The 18,335-nt window shown below is 37.5% G+C and overlaps 1 non-coding gene across 1 annotated transcript; it reads left to right on the plus strand.

Annotated features, from left to right (window-relative positions):
* The first annotated feature begins 16,744 nt into the window (after window positions 1–16,744).
* Window positions 16,745–16,850, plus strand: LOC132673968 (U6 spliceosomal RNA). The gene has a single exon (XR_009608299.2). It is a non-coding gene; the product is annotated as a U6 spliceosomal RNA (small nuclear RNA).
* The last annotated feature ends 1,485 nt before the right edge of the window (window positions 16,851–18,335 follow it).

Here is an 18,335-nt window from a genome sequence, read left to right on the forward strand (position 1 = left end):
AGCCTGCTTCAGATTCTGTGTCTCCCTCTCTCTGCCCATCCCCCACTCGTACTCTCTCAAGAAAGCGAACATTAATTACAAATTGCATTTACTGACCTCAATCTTTCATCACCCAATCTCATCAACAGGTGTTTTATTTACTCCAATACAACAGCATACATTGACAATGACATGTTCAGGAAGTGCCTTTTGAACAGTGCCCTGAATGAACCACCTTATGGAAGAACCTAAAGAACAAAGACCTGAGAACAAATACAGGTAGAGACTGAGGTTTGTTCGGGGAACAAATGTGAGGATAGCTACAGGAAGTTTAAAATCCAGATGAGGTGGAGTTAGCAAGAGCCCAGTCACCAATGGCAGGGAGCTCATGTTTAATGACTGGAAATAGGCTAGACAACTTCGCAGGAAAGTCATACACAAGCAGGTACTGATACAGTACCTTTTAAGTTCAGTTGTGGGCCTGATGCTGCAGGCAGCTAGACTCCAGAAACCATTTTGAGGCTTAATGTGTAGAAGGGGCCTTTCAAATTCAGAAGTCTGACATGTGGACATTTTAAGTCTAAGGAACCCTAAACTACTGCCATGCCACTCAATCAGATTTAAAAAAAACAAAAAACAAAACAAAAAAAAACATTATGAAGCCAGATTTAACACATCTTTGTAACCAATCCATTTGGTCTGATTAGATACTCTTTACTAACCACTGTAAAGAGATAAACGTACTCTGAGGACCATTATGACTCATGAAATTGTGTTCTTTCTTCTTTGTACTTTTTGCTACTTTATTAGTATAGCAGTTTTCAGAATTTTCTTTATTTTATATATAACTATGATTTCACTTAGAGCTATGAAGGACTCACTGGTACTTGTTTGGGCGGTCAGGGTCACGAGACATCCAGAGGCGATTCGTGTAGGCAACTCCTTTTAGGAAAGCAGTTGCTTCTTGGGGTTTACTAATCATCTTAATCATTTTTTAAAAAGTTTTTCTCAAGCTTCAACTTCCAGCTGTTATAGCCTCAGGACAAATAGATCATTGAGAGTAGGGAGTAAACTTTGCTCCCACATTCTTGGTCTAACTTCAACTGAAAGTGTTTATAAAGCCTTTGTTAGCAAAGCATCTTGTAACCTAAAGGGTTCTTCTTATGGTGTCCTTCCGCCATCGCATCAATAAGTGTTGTAGCAAAAACGTTATATATTCTCAAGCTACTGATATGCAAAGGTAGGTACGTCTTAGGAAAAAGCCCCAAATGTATTTTTGGGTTACCATTAGAAAAGGAGGAAATGCTATTAGGTGCAACTTATATTGATCTTCTGAAGTAGGACAAAATTGGCATAGGAGCTAAGAATTTGATAAATTTAAGACATTTTTCATTAAAAAATGGGAAACTTTCAGATCACATGCTTTCCTCTTTATTGTGATACGACGTATAAAATCTAAAACGTAACATTTTTACTGTTTTAAAATGTATAATTCAGTGGCATAAAGTACATTTACAATGCTGTGCAATTACCACTCTCCATTTCTGCAATTATTCCAAACCCTGTAACCATTAAATAATAATGCTTCTCATTCTACCCTCTTTCCAGTCCCTGATAACACTATTATTCCTTCTTTCTGTAGGAGTTTGATTATTCTGACTACCTCAAAGTTATGGAATTACGTAAGATTTGTCCTTTTAGTGCTGGCTTATTTCATTTATCATGTTTTCAAGGTTCATACCTTGTTGTCCCATGTATTAGAATTTCGTTCCTTTTTAAAAATCGTGGCAAAATGCATGTAACAAATTTTACCCTCTCAACATTTCAGTGTAAAGTTCAGTAGTGTTAACTATACCCACATTGCTGTACAACCAATTTCCAGGACTTTTCGTCTTGCAAAACTGAAACCATACCTATTAGACAACTCCTCACAGCTCCCTTTCTCCTAGCTCCTGGCCACCACCATTCTCCCATGTCTCTAATGAATTTGACTACTCTAAGTACATCCTATGTGGAATCATCTAGTATTTTTTTTTTAACTGGCTTAATTTACCACAACATCCTTAAGGTTAATCCATGTTGTAGCATATGTCAGAATTTCCTTTATTTCCTTTTTTGCATTGCAGTTTTTATTTCCATTTCCATTTATTATAAATGCTAATTATGATAATGAATTTAAAAAATTTTTATTGGAGGTATTTGACATAACATTGTTTACATTTAAGGTGTATAATGTGTTACTTTGATACATTTATATATTGTAATAGGATTGTTGCTATAGTGCTATTTACATTATATAATTATAGTAGAATATTGTCACTATACTGCACATCCACTTTGGTTTATTTACTCCTTGGAAGTGTGTACTTTGAAACACAAACTATTACCACAACCCCCGCCCCCCTGCATCCCCATCTTCTAGTAATTACTATTTTTCTCTTTGAGTTTGACTCTTTTTAGATCCCACATAAATGATTACAGTACTTTCTCGGATTTATCTTACTTAGCATATGTTCAAGATTCATCCATGTTGGCTCACATGGCAGGTTATCCTGTCTTATGGTTGAATAATATTACACTGTGTATATATACCATATCTTTATCATCCATTTATCTGTTGTGGACATTTATGATATTTCCAGATCTTGGCTATTGTGAATAATGCAGTGATAAACCTGGGAGTGCTTAGGTCTCAAAATTCTGTTTTCGTTTCCTTTGGGTATATATCCAGAAGTGGAATTGCTATATCATAGGGCATTTTTTCATTATTTGAGGAAACTTCACATTGCTTTCCATAGTGGTTGGAACAATTGCTATTCTCACTGACAGTGTATAATGGTTTCCCTTCACCACATTGTCACCACCTGTTGTCCGTCTTCTGGATAATTGCCATTCTACCAGGTGTGAGGTGATAGCTCATTGTGACTTTGATTTGCATTTCCCAGATGATTAGTGGTATTGGGCATCTTCTCAGGTGTCTATTGGCCATTTTGAGATCTTAGAATAGGCAGGAAAACGAAGACATTTTTCCAGATTTGATTTTTAGATATATTTTGTATATTAATCCCTTATCCAAAATATGGTTTGCAAAGATTTATTATTCTCTCATTTCATTCATTTTGTGAATTGTTTCTTTTGCTGTGCAGGAGCTTTTGAGTTTGCTGTAGTCCCATCTGTTGGTTTTTGCTTGTGTTGTTTGCACTTTTTGTGTCAGGTCCAAGAAACTCATTGCCAAGACCAATGTTGAGCGAGGAGCTCATTTCTTACATTTTCTTTTAGGAGTCTTAGGGCATCAAGTCTTATGTTTAAGTCCTTGATCTATTTCAAGTTAATTTTTGTAAGTTGTGTGAAATAGGAGTCCAATTTCATCATTCCTCATGTGTTTCTCCAATTTTTCCCAGCACCATTTGTTGAAGGGTCTATTCTTTCCCTGTTCAGTGTTCCCAGCTCCCTTATCAAATGCTGAGAGTCAATTCTGGTCTCTTAGGTCTTATTGGTCTGTGCCCATTTTTTTTTTTTTTTTTTTTGCCAGTACCATACTATTATTATGGCTTTGTAGTATAGTTTGAAACCAGGAAATGTAATACCTCTGGCTTTCCCCCCCCCTGGATGGATAAGAACCAAACAAAACAAGACTCAACTAGATATTGCCTACAGAACACTCATTTCAGCTCTAAAGACACACATAGTATCTACTTCATCCCCTCACTTTGAACCTAAGGGTATAACATAACCAATCTTATCACACAAAATACATTTCAAGCCAAAATGGTAACAAGAGACAAAGGAGGGCGTTATACAATGATAAAGGGATCTTTCAAGATCATCTAGCAACTTCGGGGTGCCTCAGTCGGTTGAGCCAAAATCAAGAGTCACTCAGGACATGATCCCAGGTTTGCGGGATTGAGCCATGGGTTGGACGCTGTACTGAGCATGAGCCTGCTTAAGATTCTCTCTCTCTCTCTCTCTCTCTTTCTCTCTCCCTGTCCCTCTGTCTCCCACCCTTTTTTCCTCCCCCTTGTGCACATGTTCTAAATAACAATAATGATAATACAAAGATCTAACAATTGTAAACGTATGCTCCCAACACACAAGTACTGAAATGTATTAAGCAAACACTAACTGATCTTAAAGGAGAAATAGACAATATATCATTCAGACAGAAAAATCAACAGAGGAATGTTGATAGTGAACCATACTTTAGAACAAATGGATTTAATAGACTTAGGACATTTCATCCAATAGCAGAATATACATTCTTCAAGTGCACATGGAACATTCTCCAGAATAGATCATATGATAGGATAAAAAAAAGAAATCTTAGCAAGTTTAGCAACACTGAAATCAATTATCTTTTCTGACCACAATGATATGAAACTAGAAATCAACGAGAAAATGAGAAGAGCTACAAATACGTGGAAACAGAACACCTCTAAACATCATACAGGGCAAAGAAGAAATCAAAATAGAGATCTCAAAATAAAAATGAAAATAGAGCATACCAAATCTTGTCGGATGCAGAAAGAGCAGTTTTAAGAAAGATTAGGTCAGTAAAAGCATATATTTGAGATCTAATTTCTTAAATGAATTTCCTTACTTTTTAGGATAAATTACTTAATATATTCATTTAAAAAATTTTTTTAAGTTTTTAAAAAATCTTAATTCTGGTGTAGTCAACATACAGTATTTATTAGTGTCAGGTATACAGTATAGTGATTCAACACTTCCATACATTACTCAGTGCTCAGCAAGACAAGTGCCCTCCTTAATCCCTTTCACCTATTTCACTCATCTTCCCATCAACCTCCCATCTGTGACCATCTGTTTGTTCTCTAGTTAAGATTTTGGTTCTTAGTGTATCTTTTTTCTCCCTTCATTTATTTCTTCAATTCCACATATGCATGAAGTCATATGGTATTTTTCTGATTTATTTTGCATAGCATTATACTCTCCTAGATCTATCCATGTTGCAAATGGAAATATTTCACTTTTTCATGGCTGAATAATATTCACTGTGTGTGTATATATACACAAACACCCCCCCCCCCCCCCCCCCCCCCGCCAATCTTCCTTATTCACCTATTGATGGGAACCTGGGCTGCTTCCATAGTGTGGCTATTATAAAAAATGCTGCAATAAATATAAACATATGCATAAGCATATATGCTGCATATATCCCTTTGGATTAGTGTTTTCATATTCTTTTGGTACCTAACCGTAGTGTGGTTACTGGATTGCTAGGGTTTTTTTTTGTGTGTGTGTGTGTGTGTGTGTGTGCGCGCGTGTGTGTGGAACCTCCAGGCTATTTTCCACAGTGGCTAAAGCAGTTTGTATTGTCACCAGCAGTGCAAGAGGATTCCCCTTTTTCTGCATCCTCACCAACATTTATTTCTTATATTTTTCAAGTTTAGCCATTCTGAAAGGTGTGAGGTGATATCTCATTGTAGTTTTGATTTTCATTTCCTCGAGGAATAACGTTGAGTATCTTTTCATGTGTCTGTTGGCCATCTGATTTTTTTTTTTTAGGTTTGAGAGAGGGAGGGGCAGAAAAAAATCCCAAGTAGGCTCCATGCTGTCAGTGCAGAGCCCGACACAGGATCTCATGAACCATGAGATCATGACATGAGCTGAAATGAAGAGTTGGATGCTTAACTCATTGAACCACCCAGGCACCCTTGTAGGTCTTTGGAGAAATGTCTTTCTTCTGCCCAGTTTTGAACTGATCATTTTTTGTGTGTATTTAGTTGTATCAACTTATATATTTTGGATACTAACCCTTTTTTGGGTAGGTCATTTGCAAATATCTTCTCCCATCAATAGGTTGTCTCTTAGTTTTGGTGGTTGTTTCCTTTGCTCTGCAGAAGCCTTTTATTTTGATGTAGTCCTAATAGCTTATATTTGCTTTTGTTCATCTTGCTTCAGGAGATGGATCTAGAAGGATGTTGCTATGACAAATGTCAGAAATTGTTGCCTGTGCTTTGTAGGATTTTTATGGGTTCAGGTCTCACGTTTGGATCTGTGAGTTTCTTTTTGTGTATGTGTAAGAAAGTGGTCCAGTTTCATTCTTCTACATGTAGCTTTCCAGTTTTCCCAACACTATTTGTTCAAGACAGTATTTTTCCCATTGCATATCCTTGCCTGCTTTGTTAAAGGTTGATTGACCATATAAATTGGGGTTTATTTCTGGGCTTTCTCTTCTGTTCTATTGATCTCTGTGTGTATTTTTGGGCTAGTACAAAAAACTCCCAAACAAAAGTCCAGGGCCAGATGGCTTCACAGGTGAATTCTACCAAACATTTGATGAAGAGTTAATACCCATTCTTCTCAAATTTTTCCAAAATATAGAGGAAGGAAAACTTCTAAATTCGTTCTATGGCAACAGTATTACCCAGATACCAAAACCAGATAAAGACACCATTAAAAAAAAGAAGAAGAACTATAGGCCAATATTGCTGCTGAATAGATGCAAAAACTCTCAACAAAACATTAGCAAACTGAATTCAACAATATATTAAAAAAATCATTCACAGCAATCAAGTGGGATTTATTCCCAGGATGCAAGCGTGATTCAATATTTGCATATCAACATGATATATCACAACAGTGAGGGAAAGGAAAAAATGTATGATCATTTCAGTCAATGCAGAGAAAGCATTTGACAAAGTACAACATCCATTCGTGATAAAAATTCTCAACAGAGTAGATTTAAGAGGGAATATAACTCAACATAATAAAGGCCTTATATGAAAAACACACAGCTAACATTATTCTCAGTGGGGAAAAACAGAACTTTTTCCTCTAAGATCAGGAATAAGACAAGGATGTCCACTCCCACCACTTTTATTCAACATCATACTGGAAGTCCTATCCACAGCAATTCGGCAACAGAAGAAATAAAAGGCATCCAAATTGCTAAGCAAGAAGTAAAACTCTATTTGCAAATGATACTATGACTGTAAACCCTAAAGACCCCACCAAAAAGCTACTAGGACTGAAATCATTTCAGTAAATATGCAGGCTATAAAAAAATCAGTGTACAAAAATTTGTGGCATTTCTATACACTAACATGAATCAGAAAGAAATTAATAATCCCATTTACAATTGCACCCAAAACAAAGTATATAGAATTATATGTATTTTATATATATTCGCAAGGAGGTAACCTGTACTCTACAAACCATAAAGTACTGATGAAAGAAATTAAAGAGGACTCAAAGAAATGGGAAGACCTTCCATACTCATGGACTGGCAGAACAGATATAGTTAGAATGTCTATACTACCTAAAGCAGTCTAGACGTTTAGTGCAATCCCTATCAAAATACTAACAACATTTTTCACAGAACTAGAACAAATATTCCTAAACCACAAAAGACCTTGAGTAGTAAGGGCAATCTTGGAAAAGAAAAACATACTGAAGGAATCATAATTCCTGACTTCAAGCTCTATTACACAGCTGTAGTAACCAATACCACATTCATCAATACATCTGTTGATGTACACTTGGGTTTCTTCTACGTTATGAACAATGCTTACAGTTTTAGAACATACGTGTACTATTTAGTTCACACTACTTTTAATTTTTTGTAAATTTGCTTTCTCAATGGTGCATGTTATCAATATCAACTATGACATATAACATAGAAGTATTTAAATTCTGACTGGCAAGATATGATCAAGCGTGGCCTTGTTTAGGCCCCAAATAAAGATTAGTTATAAGGTTGGGAGGTTGGTTATTGCTTGGCAGGACAACAGTAATAGTGACTACCTGGGTCAGTTTGACTACAAAGCTTGGGTTCTCAAAAATATGCACTTTACCTTCTATCAAGGGATGATTCCCTTATGTTAGTCATTTAGTAATGTGTAGAACTCAGGACAGGGTGGGGAAAGTCTGATGGGAACTAGAAAGAATCAGGAATTAGGCTGCAAGGATATTTCCTGCATCCAGAAGACCAGGACCATTTCTAATTGTAATGGATGGTTCATGCAATTCAGGTTTTTCTGGGGAAGGGGTACCTAAGAGAAATGCTCAGGAATCCTCAGGAATGGGTTGGTCTTTTGTTTTGCTTTTCCATGAAAACACTCTGCATTTAAGAATTCTAGATTTTCTGTAGTTTGTTTTTTGACAAGAAGCTAATAATTTTTGTTCACAAAAGTAGATTTAGGCATGGACAATGGAGAGACCAGTTTTTTTGAAATATGAATGGCTAAAGATGATGTGACAATTAAGTCTAAGAAACGGAGGAGAAAAAAAAATAGTTTCCCAAGTAACAAAGTATACCTGAAACCTTCCAGAAAGTGGGTAGCTTCTTAAAGTTAAAACTTGACCACATTATGACTGATAGATCTCATGAAACATAGCCCTTGTTTATTAAGATTCTAAAATGTTTTCCTATTTCATGTTGACGACTAGGGCATGCTGGCTTCATGTTCCTCATGAATCTTCCCCAACCTCTTATTTTTTTCTAGGTTGGTGGGGGAAGCGGAGTGTGGGGGGTGGGTAGAAACTAGATAATTCCTAGTTACCCAGATAAACCCGGATGATGCACTAAAAAAATTAAGCAACTATTAAGAAGCTTTTTATACTTTCCTCCTATATAGTTACTGTTTTCAGGGCTCTTTTTCTTTTGCAGAGCCACACCTTGTTCTGGTACCATTTTCCTTCTGCCTTTAATACTTTTAAAGTTTTTTTTTTTTTTTTTTTTTTTACCTTTCTCATTGCTTTTAATACATCTTTAATCCTGGTTTTTGAACATTTGATTATCTTTTGTTTTCCCATTTTTCTTCTTGCCATTTCTTGAGCTCTTTAAGCCTGAATATATTGTTTAAGTTTGGAAAATACAGCTCTTCAAACAATGTTTCAGTTCCCTATGTTCTTCTTCCCCTTGGGGATTTTAACTATGTGTATATTAGGCTGATGCTATTTTTAATAGTTTTCTTTCTAGGTTTTATTTTAGGGAGTTTCTACTACTGTCTTGAAGTTCACCAATCTTTTCTTTTGCAAGGTCCAATTTGATGTTAATCTCATCTAAGTGTTTTTCATCTCACTGTTGTAGTTTTCTTCTAGAATTCCAGTTGAATCTGTTTTAAAAATATCTTCATGTCCCTAGACTTTTGCTTACATAGGATACAGTTCAATAACTGTATCATGTCTATGGCTTCTCATTTTAACACCCATGGCAACCTCAGGGCAGTTTCAATTCATTCATTTTTCTTCTCATTATAGGTCCTGTTTTCTTGCTTCTTTACAACCCTGGTAATCTTTTATTGGATTCCAGACACTGTTTAATTTTACCTTACTGGGTACCAGATTTTTTTTTAAATTCTTTTAAATACTTTTATATTTTGTTCTTGGTTCAAGTTACTTAAAAGCAGCTTAGTCATTTTGGTTCTTGCTTTTTAAGATTAGGTGGGCCTAGAGCTGTGCTTAGACTAGGGACAGCTATTCCCTCTACTGAGGCAAGACTTTTCTATGTACTCTGACCAATGCCCCATGAATCAGTTTTTCAAGCCTTAGTAGAAATAGGCATTACTCCTGGTTGGGTGTGAAAACCAAGGACAGTTCCATCCAACTCCTTTCAGGTTTCTCTTTCTCCAGCTTTGGGTAGTTTTCTTACACACACGCGCTGATCAGTACTCAGCTGAATACTCTTCATAAAATTACTGGCCTTTGCCTCCAGAAGACATCATTTGAAATCTTTATACCGCTTTACACATATAATTCATAGCATGTATTTTCTCTAGTGCTTAAAAATTAAGTTTGGATTTTGAGTAGATACCTCAGGACATTGGTTCTCTAAGTGTGACTCTTAAATCAATGCTATCAGCATCATCTGGCAGATTAGAAGTGCAAACCAGGCTACACCTAAGACCTACAGGATTGCAAACTCTGGACGGGGAGGCATTGTGTACAGCCAGCAATCTGGGTTTTAACAAGCCCTGTAGATAATTCTGATAGGTGCTCAAGTTTGAGAAACAAAGTCTTAACATTCACAGTTTGAATAGGTAGAGACGGAGCCCTAAGGAATATCTCCAGTGCCCTGGAGTCCTCAGAATCAGGCAGCTGCCAGTCTCACTTGCTTACAGATTGGTTCTGATCAGGCAGGGGATTGAGTGCAACAGGGGTTACTTAAGCTGTAGAGAATATAGGAAGTAGAAAACAGCCTCTCTTCTTGGAAAGTTTCTTGATTAGAAATACTCTTTTCAAATTTTCTCTTTCCTCATAGCAGAGGGAGTTTGGGAAATGAGAGAGTTGTACAGAGTTGGGAACTGGTGGTAACTAATCCTATTTCGCACATAAGGCTTTCAAGGGAAATGAGCTAAGGGACCACGCTCAGGGACCATAGCGCCAGCTTCTGGGATTTCTTGATCCCTAATGCCATGTTGGGTAAATAGGCTATTGGCTCCAGAAAGGAAGTTGGCAGCATTTAAAAAAAGGGGAGAGTTCATGCCACAGGGCAGCATGCATTGAAAAGGAGTTGCAACAGTGTTGGGCAAAAGCATTTATCTTGAGAAAAAATAGGCTTTCAACAGCAGCGGGCCAGATTCCCAGACAGGCAGATTTGTTTGTCCTAAAAGCCTCACTCTAGCCTTTGTTGTCTCTTAGCCACATAATGACCCCACCTCTCCTGCCAGTCAAGAAGAGCACAAGAACAGAAGAGGAGACAAAAGTGGCTGCTCTCTTGATTTCTGTAAGTGGTTTGGCTCTTCCTTGCCAAAGGGAAAATTTGTTCCTTGTTCAACTGATCAGGCTCTTCCTAAACAGACCCTAATTTGAGAAAAAATGGTTAGCTTGAGGAACACTGTGGGTAGTATGAAAAATTATAAAGAAATTGATTTTGCTAATGACTGGACAAAATACACAGTTGATACAATCACCCACAAATTTTGAGTACTCAAGACTTTAAATTGGTAGCACATTCTTTACCCATAGAGGTGTTGAGTTGGCGAGATGGAACGCCTTTACCCTCACCTCTGGCCTCAGCCCTGCCATTCCTAAGGTTTTGATATCAACCTAATTTTAAGTCCTCAGTTGTTAATACACTTCTTTCATGCACTTGTTTTGATAAACTTTTATTAGTTACCTACTAAGAAGCAAGCTTATAGCAGGTACTAGGAAACTTTAAATTTCCATTTAAAAAAAAAGTGTGCAAAAATGCAACGTGTATTATCATAGTAACAGGAATCTTTAGCCAGGAATTTTTATTGCTGCAAGGTCTTTATAGTTTTGTTTTGTTAGCTGTAGTCTGAGCTCTGCACATGTTCCCTGTAATCAAATTTGTTCTGGTTCCCCGTCCTCATGTTCCTTCACCTCACCACTGCCACCATAATCAAGTTCCTTAGAAAACGGTCTTAAGACTTATAAGAGTTTAATATTAAAGTGAATTTATAAACTCATGGACATTTATAAGCCTTTGTTCCAAGGTGCTCTAAAGGGTGTTAACATTAGCTCACCTACTATATCAAGAACTCATTTAATTCTCCCAATCCAATGAGAGGTTATCTTCTCCATTTAAAGAGGAAATTGATGTATGGAGAATTTAGATAATCCTCACTCCTGCCTTGCATTGACAGTCTCCTTCAGTTTTTGGCTTTCTGTCCTAAATGCAGATTCCCCTGAGTTTATACTTGCCACCTGGAGGAATGTGGGTTACAGAAGAGATATGCGGTTTCTTACCTGGGTCTTAGTGTGGATCTTACTGTACCTGGACTGTTTATCTAATTGCCTCTCCTACTAGACAAGCTATTTAATAGAAGGATTCACTTTGCACATACTTGGTACAGAATATTTTTTTCCTTCCCTTTATTATAAATGCTGCAGGTGTCATAAAGGCTGCTGGACCTTCCTGTAGTGCCGGTCTTACTTGGCAGTTTTGTCTAGTCCGAGGCTCTTACATTTAAATAAGTCAGGTAGGCTAAGGGTGATAGAAGGAGTGGCAGGGATTGAGACATACTAGAAAGTATGTGTTCGATCAGTGGAGGCAAGTGTTATTCACCTCCAGCCAATTGCTGCCATACAACGACAACCCCATGTTGCCAAATTTTCCAGTTTTTTAAAGTCAGAAATTTGTATTGTTGTGTAAAATTTTCCACTAAAAAAGCTGCTACACCAGTATCGGAGGTTCAAATTTTTTTAGATGAGTCGTGTATGTTTTACTCTTGTAAGAGCTGAATTTTTTTTATAATTGGGTTAGGATGCAGAGACACACATGAGTACTAAAAATGGTAGTTTATGAGGATATCCGTAATGATGGCTTCATTAAGTTAGTAGAGGCAGCAGGATTTCAAAAGGAGAGAGAAAAAAAGTGAAGAATAGAGGCCAATGAAAAAACTAAGATAAAGGGGAAGTGTAGGAAACTAATCGCTGGGCTAAATAGAGCTTTCACTAAATCTGTTCTCTTAGAAAAGTGGCTGTTCATAGGATATAGGCTAAGGAGTTGTGATGCTTTGCCATTGTGGCATCCATGTGACTGGATGACACTCGGTTTTTGGAGTTCAGGAAAATGTTTCTGCTGAGTTGCTTTGTTCATTGGGGAACCTGCTGATTTGTGGAGGTATTTTCTAGAAACTCCCTTTGCCTGCAATCCTCATCATTATCTGACCAAGGTCCATAACACAAACAAGGTCTGAAAAAGATTTTTTCCCCCTCCATAAAACCCCAAGGTTTTGAGTACCTTTGAGTACCATAGGTTCATAGGGGATGTGTGAAGAATTTCCTGGAAGATGGCACCATCTTGAGGAAAGAGAAGCATTTGCTAATTTTCATGACTGTTTCTTCAACACCTATCATGCACCAGGTGTGTTTGTAACATTCACTGACGAATAGGTAAGAAATAAAAGCTGTCATGTCTAGATTTCAGAAATGTATAATTAGCTTCCAAAGAAAACTGAGCCAGCCACAGGGGAGTACATTTGAGGAAGTTGCAAAATATGAAGGAGGAAGGGAAAGAAAATCAGAGAAGGGAACAAGCATTCTGACTTTTGACTGAGAGTTTCTCTGCCAATATCTCTTCACACAGTCTTATTTTCTTTCATACTCTTGCAATCTAATATTGCAAAAACAAAGTGAGATTTCTTATTTTTAAAAAATCTCAAAAGTCTAGGCCTTATTAGCTTTTGCCAATCACTGCAAAAAATTAATATGACCTTTAAATAACAAACCTCAAAATGTGTGGTCAATTGTGACTACTTTACCTAAGATCAGAAGTGGACAAACACAAAAAATGAATTTTTATAAATAACCAAAAAGACCAGGGTGACAGGGGCACATGGATGGTACAGTCGATTAAGCATTTGACTTTGGCTCAGGACATGATCTCATGGTTTGGTTCATGGGTTCTGGCCCACGTGACATGCCATGTTAGCACAGAACCCACTTCAGATCCCATTTCCCTCTTTGCCCCTTTCCTGCTCATGTGCATGCTATCTAAAAAATAAACAGACATTAAAAAAATAACTAGGGTGATATCACCAAGATGGTGACATAGTTCATTCCTGACTTTATCCCCCCCCAAACAAGAACTGTTTATAAAGACACCATTGAGAAAATCCTAGAACACAGGGGTAAGGCTGAAGCACCCCTTTGTACTACAGAAACCAAGTTAGATGTAAAATGGCTAACTGCTGATTGTATTTCCCTTCCTCCAGGCAAGGGTAGGTCTCTGTGGACCCAGGGGAGACAGTTGGAGGTCTACCCCTGAGCCCATGGTTCCTCTAGTGGGAAAAGAGCCCACGATGGACACATCCAGCTCCCAGAGCATTGTGGGTTATTTCTTGGGAAACTCACTCTGGCCTTACTCCATAGGCATTCAGGGAAATCTTTGGGCTTTATCACTGGGAATCTGATTGTGATGGGGGGTGGGGAGAGACTCAAATCTTGGCAGACCAAATTTCTATTTGCAATGACTAAATAATAGTCCCAGCCAGTGGCTTTGATCATCTGCAGAACCAACTTGGTGGTATAGTCTTATCAGGGAACTTGGTAGGATATAGGTCTGCCTTATTTGGGTCTTCAAACAAAACATTTTGCCAGCTCTGGAGTCTATTCTGCCCCAAGTAAGGTAGGGGATCTTAGTCATAGCCCAAGCCCACTGCTGACTGTATCTTTCTGCCCCACCTAAACTGAAAGGCTGGCCAGAATACCTGGAAACTGCATAGCCCAGCAATGTTTGGGGTGAATATGGCAGGCAGAACTGATCATCCACAGAGCAAAGATAGTTGGCCCTATGTGTCCAGGAACATGGGTCAGCTCAAGTCAGGACTGCAAAGAAGAAAAAATAAATAAATAAATAAAAGGCTTGTAGGACTTGGAGCTGGTTCTCCTGCTCTTCCCAGGCAAGGAAGTGAATCCATAGCCTCACTCATTACTGAACGACACCTTCACAGCTTGCCTGTCCAGGGAATCTAATGAAAGGACATCCAGTGGCCCTGCTTATAGTGGCATCTGAACAGAGTATAGGTTGTGGTTTTCTCCATCTGTGGAACAGAACTTCATGACTTGTCCAGCCAGGGAATTCTGTGTGCATAGTCTTGGTTAAATTCAGGTCCCTAAACAGTGAGCCATGCAGGCCTTGGGGCCTGTTCTGCTGTCCCAACAGGTCAGAAAAGCTAATTCATAGCCCCAACTACTACTCAGTATAGCACCTGGTCTTGAGCATGTAATAAGCCTGAGTAGAGAATGCTGGAAACCATGGAGCTCATCATACAGCCTCACTTGGGCAGGAAACCAAGCCAATCCAATTCTTAGCCAGTGGTACCTCTCCTAACTTCAGAGTTCAATCAGTGGCTTTGCTCAAAATAGACCGTAACAGCAAAGCCTATCTGTCCAGGAAGGTTATCAGTGGACATGTTTATAAGCCCAAACTGAACTGGCTGGTAAAGAATGGTCTCTGAAAAAAAAAAAAAAAAATGTTCTGGAAGAAGAGATCATGCCATCAGATGTGTAAATACTAATGTAGTAATGTAAGAAATCAAGGATCACAAAAAAAAAAAATTCAGGTAAACAGGCCACCAAAGGAAATGAATAAACCTTCAATAACCATAAAGAAACAGATCTATGAACTTCAAATAATTCAGAATAATTCTCAAGTTCAGTGAACAACACAGATAACTAAACGAAATTAGCAGAACAATGTATAAAAAGGAGAAAAATCAAAGAAATAGAAACCATCAAAACAAAAAAAGACTAAATGGAACTACTAGAGCTAAAAAAAAAAAAAAAAAAATCTAATAACCAAGTTGAAGAACATGGGAGAGCTTCAAAAATGAATCAACCGAATAGAGTGGGGGAAGGGGAGAAGTCAGTGTCCTGTTAAAAAAAAAAAAAAAAAAAAAAGTGGACATTTGAAGTTATTCAGGCAGAGCAGTAGAAAGAAAAATGAAAAAGTGAATAAAGCCTATGGGAATTACAAAGACAGTAGAAAGAAACAATATATGTATTATGGAAGTTGCAGAAGGAAAAAAAAAGTATATTTTAAGCAATAATGGCTAAAATTTTCCCAAACCTGGGAGAGAAAGGGATATCTGGATCCATGGGGCCCCAAAGGACTCCAAATAGGTTGGAACCAATAGGGCTACAGATTATAATTGTCAACAAAGACAAAAACATTTTGTTTTCAATACACAAAGAGCAGAAAAGTTCTATACGAAAAACCCTTAATAAAACTATCAGATTTCTCAAACACTTCAGGCCAGGAGAGAATGGGAAGATATATTCAAAACATGGAAAGAAAAAGTTGTCAACCAAGAAGCCCATACCAGGCAAAGTTGTCCTTCAGAAGTGGAGAAAGGAAGACTTTCTTTAACAGAGAGTTCAACATTAGACCTGTCTTATACCAAATGCCAAAGGAAATTCTTTGGGTGGAAATAAAAGGGTGTTAATTAATAGGATAAAAACCTAAGTAGTGCCAAAATCACTGATAATATATAGTCAAAGTTAGATTCAGTAATATAGTGTGTGATTCACTTACAACACTAGTAATAAAAGTTAAATCATAAAAAAACCTAATAATTAGACTGTTATTGAATAAACCATATAGAAGTATGTAAACTAACTTCAATAAGCTAAAATGTGAAGGGGAGAAATAAAAGTTTAGGACTACTGAAGTTGTAGTAAATTGTTACAAGTTTAAAATAGGGTATTATAACTAAAAATATCTTATGTAAGCCTCAAGGTGACCACGAAGGAAAAAGAAACCGTAGAAATTCTACAAAAAAATTAAATAAAAATTTTATTTTTAGAGCGAGCGTGTGCGTGCAAGTGAGGGAGAGGGGCAGATGGAGAGAGAGAGAGAGAGAGAGAGAGAGAGAGAGAGAGAGAGAGAGAGAGAGAGAGCGCGCGCATCTCAAGCAGGCTTCACACTCCAAATGGAGCCTGGCACAGGGCTTAGTCTCACCACCGTATCATGAACTGAGCCAAAAATCAAAAGTCAGCCATGCAACCAACTGAGTCACCTAGTTAAAATTTAATAAAGTTGTATTTAAGTAGTTCAAGAAATTATACAGAAAAGATGTTATAGCATCAAAGCATACTACCAAACAATAACAAAGACTACAGGATAAGAAATAAGGAAAAAATGGATCTACAGACAGCAAGAAAACAAAATGGCAATAGTAAGTCCTTACCAATAACTACTTTAAGTGTAAATGAACTAAGTTCTCCAAATAAGAGACCTAGTATGGCTGAATGAATTAAAAGAACAACAACAACACAAATCCCTTAATATGCTGCCTGTAAGAAATTCACTTTAGCCTTAAAGACACAGGTTGTGCTCACTTCAGTAGCACATATACTAAAATTGGAACGATACAGGAAGATTAGCATCGCCCCTGCACAAGAATGACACACAAATTCATGAAGCGTTCCATATTTTAAAGAATATTAGCTGAAGTTAAAAATAGAATCCCTTTTTATGGAGGTAAAAAGTAAAAGCTAGTCAGAATGAAATAATGTTGTAACTGAGCTGCAATCTCCAATGAATGCCACAGTGGCAAGGATGGATGAGGCAGAACAGAGAATCAGCAATATAGAGGAGAAACTTCTGGAGAATAATGAAGCAGAAAAAGAGGGAGACTAAGGCAAAAGAGCACAATTTAAGAATTAGACAAGTCAGTGACTCATTAAAAAGGAACATCAGAATCCTAGGAGTCCCAGAAGATGGAGAAAAAGTGGTAGATGGGTTATGTGAGCAAATCATAGAGGAAAAATTTCCTAACCTGGGGGAAGACACAGACATCAAAATCCAGGAATCAGAGGGCTCCTAGGAGATTCAACAAAAACCGACCACTGACAAGACATATCAAATTCATAAAATACTCAGGCAAGGAGAGAATCATGAAAGCAGCAAGGGAAAAAGAGTCCCTAACATAGAAGGGAAGACAGATCAGGTCTGCAGTAGACCTATACACAGAAACTTGGCAGGCCAGAAAGGAGTGGCAGGATATATTCAGTGTGCTGAATCAGAAAAGTGTACAGCCAAGAATTCTTTATCCAGCAAGGCTGTCATTCAAAATAGGAGATTAAAAGTTTCCTGAACAAAAATTAAAGGAGTTTGTGACTACTAAACCAGCCCTGCAAGAAATTTTAAGGGGGGGCTCTCCAAGAGGAGAAAAAGATAGACAAACAAATAATACATAGCAAAAGCAACAAAGACTAGAAAGGACCAGAGACCACCACCAGGAACTCCAACTCTACAATTAACATAATAGCAATAAATTCTTATCTTTCAGTACTCTCTAAACATCAATGGACTAAATGCTCCAATCAAATGACATAGGGTAACAGAATGAATGAGAAAATAAGATCCATCTATATGCTGTTTACATGAGACCCACTTTAGATTATAAGACTCTTCAGATTGAAAGTGAGGGGATGGAGAACCATCTAACATGATAATGGTCAACAAAAGAAGGCTGGAGTGATCAGACAATATAGAATTTTAAAGACTATAACGAGATGAAGAAGGGCATTATATCATAATTAAGGGGTCTATCCACCAAAAAGACCTAACAATTGTAAACATGCATGTTCCAAATATGAGAGAACCCAATTAATCACAAATAATCTCATTGACAGGAATACTCTAGTAGTAGGGGACTTCAATACCCCACTTACAACAATGGACAGATCATCCATTCAAAAATTCAACAAGGAAACAATGGCTGTGAAGGACACACTGGACCAGATGAACTTAACATATATTCAGAACATATCACCCTAAAACAGTAGAATATACATTTTTCTCCAGTGCACATGGGATGTACTCCACAATAGACCACATACTGGGACACAGATCATCCCTCAACAAGTACAAGAAGATCGAGATCATACTGTGCATATTTTCAGACCACAACACTAGG

The sequence above is a fragment of the Panthera onca genome, chromosome C1 (assembly GCF_046562875.1).
Source record: "Panthera onca isolate mPanOnc1 chromosome C1, mPanOnc1 haplotype 2, whole genome shotgun sequence".
NCBI classification, from domain to species: domain Eukaryota; kingdom Metazoa; phylum Chordata; class Mammalia; order Carnivora; family Felidae; genus Panthera; species Panthera onca.